Source organism: Drosophila gunungcola, unplaced genomic scaffold (genome assembly GCF_025200985.1).
Source record: "Drosophila gunungcola strain Sukarami unplaced genomic scaffold, Dgunungcola_SK_2 000042F, whole genome shotgun sequence".
In the NCBI taxonomy this organism is placed as follows: domain Eukaryota; kingdom Metazoa; phylum Arthropoda; class Insecta; order Diptera; family Drosophilidae; genus Drosophila; species Drosophila gunungcola.
In genome coordinates, this window is record NW_026453211.1 from 333418 (window position 1) to 340199 (window position 6782).

Sequence of the window (6782 nt, forward strand, 5' to 3'; positions counted from 1 at the left end):
AGCGGGAGCCAATAAAGCTTTCGTCCGTTCGCTCTTGCGAACTCGCCCCGTCTCTCGCCACCGTAGCATAAGTTAGGTTCTAAGAGAAATTATTGAAATATAATAGTTAGTGATCAATCGAACGTCATCGTAGCCACTCCTTTTCGTCGTGCTTTCAAAATAGTTTTTCACAAATTCGCAAATTAACGTCGTCTCGAACTACTGCAGTCACACGTTTTCGCGTTGTTAATACAAAACAGTATTAAATTTTCATGGTGACCCCGACGTGATAAGCAGTAGAGTTCGCGAGTTTTAATTTTTTTTCGGTAAAAACTATAAACATTACATACAATACCCAAAACCAATTTCTTCGTGTCGGTTCGGCCAATAAATTAAATTTAACAATATTTCGTCGCTGGAAATTTTCTGCCGTTCCTTGAGTTGCCCCATACGTTTCTGCAAATTTAATTGCTTAATTTGCTGCTGCCGCCAAATGGAAGTAAAAAAGGAAGTTGCAATTATCAAGTCGGCCATCCAGGTATAGAGTGTCAAAAGTTGAAAGTTAATCTGTGGCGTTTTGTCAATTGTGTTTTGGCCCATCTTTCATCTTTTTGCATTCGTGTAAAAATCGGTAGACAGTGAGCATTCTAACCAAGAAATTAAAATTTGCATGTACTAACAACCAAAATTCTGCAATAAACATAATATATTTCGAATTGTATGTGAATCGCTTTGGCCCATAAACAAGCAAATAAAATACTCGTCGTCGACCCAATTAGTGCTAACTTAATTCCCCCAACTTTCGTCGTAGTGAGCACTAATTTAGGGTATAAATAAAACAGCTGGAAATAAGTGCAAATTGTGAAAAGTGTAGCTCTCAAAAATTAGCGGCAATAACTTTCGCCGCAGTTTGTCTGAACATTTTCCCGCGCTTTTCAGAATTTTCCCGCGCCTTTCCAATTTTCCCGCGCTTTTCATAATTTTTGCGCGCATTTCGTCGTCAGGCCCTTAGTTATCGGTCAGTGTATCATTCTCCGTTAGCATTTGCCTAGGAAGAGCCGCTAGCCGCGTACACTTCCACACGCACACCGACACCGCTGCCGCTATTTCGAGTTATCTTTGGTCGTTTTCGCTCTCGATCGCTGCAGCAGTGTAATTTTCGGTCTGCCTAAACGTTTGTTCGTTTTTTCGGTACGCTTGAGCTTGAGCGTTAGCTCCCCTACAGTGCGTGCGTGCGGCATATACTGTCGCAGGGTTTATATAAAAAATATAAAAACCCTATTTAGATTTTTCGCTGTAATTCTCTCGGCACTTAGCTCCCATACACTGTGTGTGATCGGTATACTACTCGTTGATTTTTTATTATATTATTTAACAAATAAATAATTTAATAAAAATAAATATTTAACACCTCTTCGATACCAACAAAATAAATACAAATAAACTAAGGATATCGAAGAGCTTAAACACCAACGAGATGTTTGCATGAAAAGTATTAACCGAACTTATCGCCACTTAAAAAAAGCCAAATTATCAGTAAATCCGGTCGAGCTTGAGTGTCGATTAGAGATTCTAAATACGCACATTGAAAATGCTTCGCTTTTGCAAAACAAAATAGAAGTGAAAGATACAAAAGATGTATACCGCGAAGAGGGTAAAGAGAGGGCCACAATGACAAAGTCATTGCTGATTTCAATTTTAAATAAGTGCAAACAAAATAATATCGAAAAATCCGCTCCGCCAGTAAATCGCCCGCCTCAATGCCGTCCACCGAGCGTTGCTCTCCCAACTTTTAGCGGAAAACACTCCGAATTAAAAATTTTATAAGCCTTTTCGAAACTTTCGTTGACAAAGATGATACTTTACACGATATTGAAAAATTCAATCATTTAATTTCGTGTTTATCTGGATACGCTTTAGGAACAATTAGGGCGTTTCAAGTCACTCCGGAAAATTATCCCAAAGCCCTTGCTAGCCTGAAGCGGGTGTACGATAATAATTGTCTTATTTTTTTGACAACATATCGACACTTTTTAATTTGCAACAAATTCCCCAGCCTTCAGCTACAGCCTTGAGAACCCTCATCGACACGGTCACAGCCTTGTACGACTCCTTGCTGTCCATTGGGGATGATAGACGAATTACTAATGCTATTTTAATACATCTGGTAATGAGCAAGGTCGATGAAGGAACTAAAAGAAAATGGGAAGAACAGTTAGATTATACTTCGCTTCCACTTTGGATCGAATGTGAGGCGGCCCTCAACAGGCGATACAAACAAATGGTAGCGGAAGAGGTTTCCAAGCCCAAAACTGTTCAGCAGACCCAATCTAACCCTAAGAAGAATGGAAATAGGAGTTTTTCGTTTGTCGCTGCCAGGAATGATTCTGTTCAATGCATGTATTGCAACTCAGCTGAACATCAGATTGGAAACTGCGCTTCCTTTGCAGCCCTAACAGCTCAGCAAAGATTCGATTTCGCTTAAAGAGCACCCTTGTGCATTAACTGCTTAAGAAAGGGTCAAACGGTCAAAAAATGCAAATCGAACAGATGTAGAGTGTGCAATTCCTCACATCACACTTTGCTACACATATATTCTCCAAAAGAGAGAGGACGTGTGCATGAGCTTGCGAGGTATAGGTGGAACTAATGCCCAAGCCACAAAAAAAATACACACGATTGAGAAGTCGCGAGTAGGGAACAGCCAATTGTCGTCCGATTTTTGGGTTATGAAAAATATTTCTGGTTATCATCCGGATCAAGCGGTGAACACCAGCGGGTGGAGGGTGCCTGAAAATATTCAGTTGGCAGATCCGTTCTTCTTCAAGCCCCAAAAAATAGATATGCTTATCGGCGCTGATACATTCTTTGAACTTTTATCTATTGGCCAGATAAAGGAGGGGCCTGAATTCCCCATCTTACAAAAGACAGTTCTCGGCTGGATAGTGTCAGGGAGATGTGCCTCTGAAAATAATAAAAACGCTGAAAAAAGGGTACATCTCAGCTGCCAGGAGGAAGCGTTGGAGTCAATTGACACAACCCTGCAGAAATTTTGGTCCATACTCCTGAGCAACAACTCTGTCAACAACACTTTGAGAAAAATACTCAAAGATTGTCGTCCGGTAGATTTTCGGTTCGTTTGCCGTTTAAATCTGACCCAAATACTCTTGGTTCGTCATACGAAGTTGCGAAACGTAGATTTTTGTCGCTAGAAAGGAAATTGTCAAAGGACCCTTCGCTGAAAAAGATGTATACTGAATTCATGGAGGAATATGTTTCACTGGGCCACATGTCCTCCACCAATGACAAAATTCCGAATACTCCGCACTATTTCATTCCGCACCAATGCGTTTTCGGCCACAAAGTACTTCAACTAAGTTGAGAGTAGTTTCGATGCATCGAGCCGTACTTCTACGCAGGTAGCGTTAAATGACATCTTGATGGTAGGCCCAACTATTCAAGAGGAGCTGTACTCGACTCTTCTTCGGTTTAGATTGTATAAGTTTGCCCTTGCGGCCGACGTCAAAAAGATAAATACCATACTGAAGCTGCTGAGAGTGTTCGTGTGGGTTTTTCGTTTTATTCAAAGGTGCAGAAAGGTGTCGAAGCCCTTTGAAAAAAGTATTTCGCCAAGAGAACTGGATTTCGCTTTTGATAAAATTGTCGAAGTTATCCAATTTCACGAATTCAGGGACGACATAAGTAAAAATTCGGAAAAATAAACCTGTAGCAACGAATATTCAAAAGTTAAACCCTTTTCTTCAGAAAATAAATTAGATTGGCGCTCCTCGACATAGCTACGAGTTGGGGGTCGCAGATCGCCACATGAGAGAGATCCGATCCCGTCTGGAGGAGCAGGGGGGCGGTATTGAAACATTCGCATCAAAAAAAGGATGCGAGTTTGCGTTCATACCGCCCAGAGCACCGCACTTCAGCGGACTATGGGAGGCAGGTGTGAAGTCTGCAAAGCACCTGTTCCTTCGGACGGTATGCCAAGACCTCTTGACCGCGGAGGAGCTCGGAACTCTGCTCACCAGCGTGGAGACCGTGCCCAACTCCAGGCCCCTCGGAGCTCTAAGCAGCGACCCGAAAGTCGGCGAGGCCCTGACCCCCGGGCATCTGCTCATCGGCGGCCCTCTTCTGGCCCCACCATCAGCGGCGCTCCCGAACCAGATTAGCCTGACCTGCTTGCGACAATGGCGAGGTGTCTCATCTCCAGCCTCCAGCAGCGGTCCAAGTGGCACCAGGGGAAGTCCAACCTCGTCGTGGGAGCGCTCGTCGTCGTCGCAGAAGACAACCTTCCGCCCCAGCAGTGGAGGATTGGACGAGTGGTAGCGGTGCACGCCGGCGCCGATAGCAAGGTTCGCGTGGCGGACGTCAGGACGCAGGACGGGGAGTATCGGCGAGCTGTCCACCGACTGGCTCTGTTGCCCGTTCTGGGCTGAAGGACGTCGTCCCTTCAGAAGGGGGCGGTGTTTGCACACTTGGCGCTTGCATTTAAATCACTAGTTGTAGGGCGAGAGCGAGAGCCAATAAAGCTTTCGTCCGTTCGCTCTTGCGAATTCGCCCCGTCTCTCGCCACCGTAGCATAAGTTAGGTTCTAAGAGAAATTATTGAAATATAATAGTTAGTGATCAATCGAACGTCATCGTAGCCACTCCTTTTCGTCGTGCTTTCAAAATAGTTTTTCACAAATTCGCAAATTAACGTCGTCTCGAACTACTGCAGTCACACGTTTTCGCGTTGTTAATACAAAACAGTATTAAATTTTCATGATTTTTGTTGTTTTTATTCATGGTGACCCCGACGTGATTAGCAGTAGAGTTCGCGAGTTTTAATTTGTTTCGGCGAAAAACTATAAACATTACATACAATACCCAAAAACAATTTATTTGTGTCGGTTCGGCCAATAAATTAAATTTAACAATATTTCGTCGCTGGAAATTTTCTGCCGTTCCTTGAGTTGCCCCATACGTTTCTGCAAATTTAATTGCTTAATTTGCTGCTGCCGCCAAATGGAAGTAAAAAAGGAAGTTGCAATTATCAAGTCGGCCACCCAGATATAGAGTGCCAAAAGTTGAAAGTTAATCTGTGGCGTTTTGTCAATTGTATGTAGTAACAACCAAAATTCTGCAATAAACATAATATATTTCGAATTATATGTGAATCGCTTTGGCCCATAAACAAGCAAATAAAATACTCGTCGTCGACCCAATTAGTTCGAACTTAATTCCCCCAACTTTCGTCGTAGTGAGCACCAATTTAGGGTTTAAATAAAATAGCTGGAAATAAGTGCAAATTGTGAAAAGTGTAGCTCTCAAAAATTAGCGGCAATAACTCTCGCCGCAGTTTGTCTGAACATTTTCCCGCGCTTTTCAGAATTTTCCCGCGCCTTTCCAATCTACCCGCGCTTTTCATAATTTTTGCGCGCATTTCGGCGTCAGGCTTATATATTCGTTGCCCTTAGTTATCGGTCAGTGATCAATCGAACGTCATCGTAGCCACTCCTTTTCGTCGTGCTTTCGAAATAGTTTTTCACAAGTTTGCAAATTAACGTCGTCTCGAACTACTGCCGTCACAAGTTTTCGCGTTGTTAATACAAAACAGTATTAAACTTTTGGCATAAGATACATTTTCGTTCCGACGTCGCGGAACATGCCAGGCCAGTAATATTTCTATGAGATCCGGAGAATGGTCTTTCGTACCCCCAAATGGCGATGCTCGCTTGGCACACATAGTTTCCATGGTATGTAGTCCTGGTCGTTCGGGCGATGTCTTAAGTTGCGATACAGTTCCCCGTTTCCGATGACATAATCGGGAAACTTCTGTGATATCTTGTAGTTTGCGTTGAAACCACTTGCACTGATGGTTTTCTGTCGTGATCCGCTGGAGTCTTTCTAGCGGTTGTCGAGAGAAAGCGTCGGCGACTAAGTTGTATTTCTCTCGGCGATACTGGACGTCATATTGGTATTGCTGGAGTTCTAACGCCCATCTTGCTATTTTTCCTGTGGGATCTCTATATGGTCCAGCCATTTAAGCGCTAAGTGATCGGTGATTACGTTGAAAATGTAACATTCGACGTAGATTCACCAGACGATCGCCAAGCATTCCTTTTTCATCGGAGAGTAGTTGAGCTAGGCAGCGTCTAGTTTCCTGTCCGTTGATTGACTGTCTCAAAACACCGCCTAGTTCTTAATACGCAAGTTGGCTTCTATGAGCCGTTTTTGCACCAGCACCAAAGGAGCGCTGTTCGGGCTGCGAGAAGGTTCTATGCACCCTTGCTCAAGTAGGGCGTCTACCTGTTGATTAATGATCTCCTGCATGGCAGGGTTCTTGGGATAGTATTTTTGTTTACACGGCTTGTCATCTCGCTCAGCTCAACGGGGTTGGATCTTGATGAAAGTCGCAGCTTTGCAGCTCCGCAGCGCAGTGTCGTGCCTATACTACAAGGGAAGTTTTTTCTTAAAATCAAAGGTTCCAGCATGGATGGCATTACTAGTAGCGGCACCTCGAGGAGTTCCTGTACTAGCGTTATCCGGGCTATGCATAATTTTGATACTTCTTCATTAAATTGATGTGGTTCACCGACTGCATCAGCAAAATTCTGACTTACGAAACTGCGGGACGCCCCAGTGTCAATCGTGGCCAGGCTGGTCTGCCCTCCAATTCTTACCGTAGCCACTATCTTTCCGTCTTCTACTCTGATGGGTGCGCTTACAGGGTGTTCCCTGCCTCGCTGGTCCCCGTCGTATTCCGCACGACGCGAGGACTCGGTCCGTTTCCCGGCTGCGTATTACGGCAAC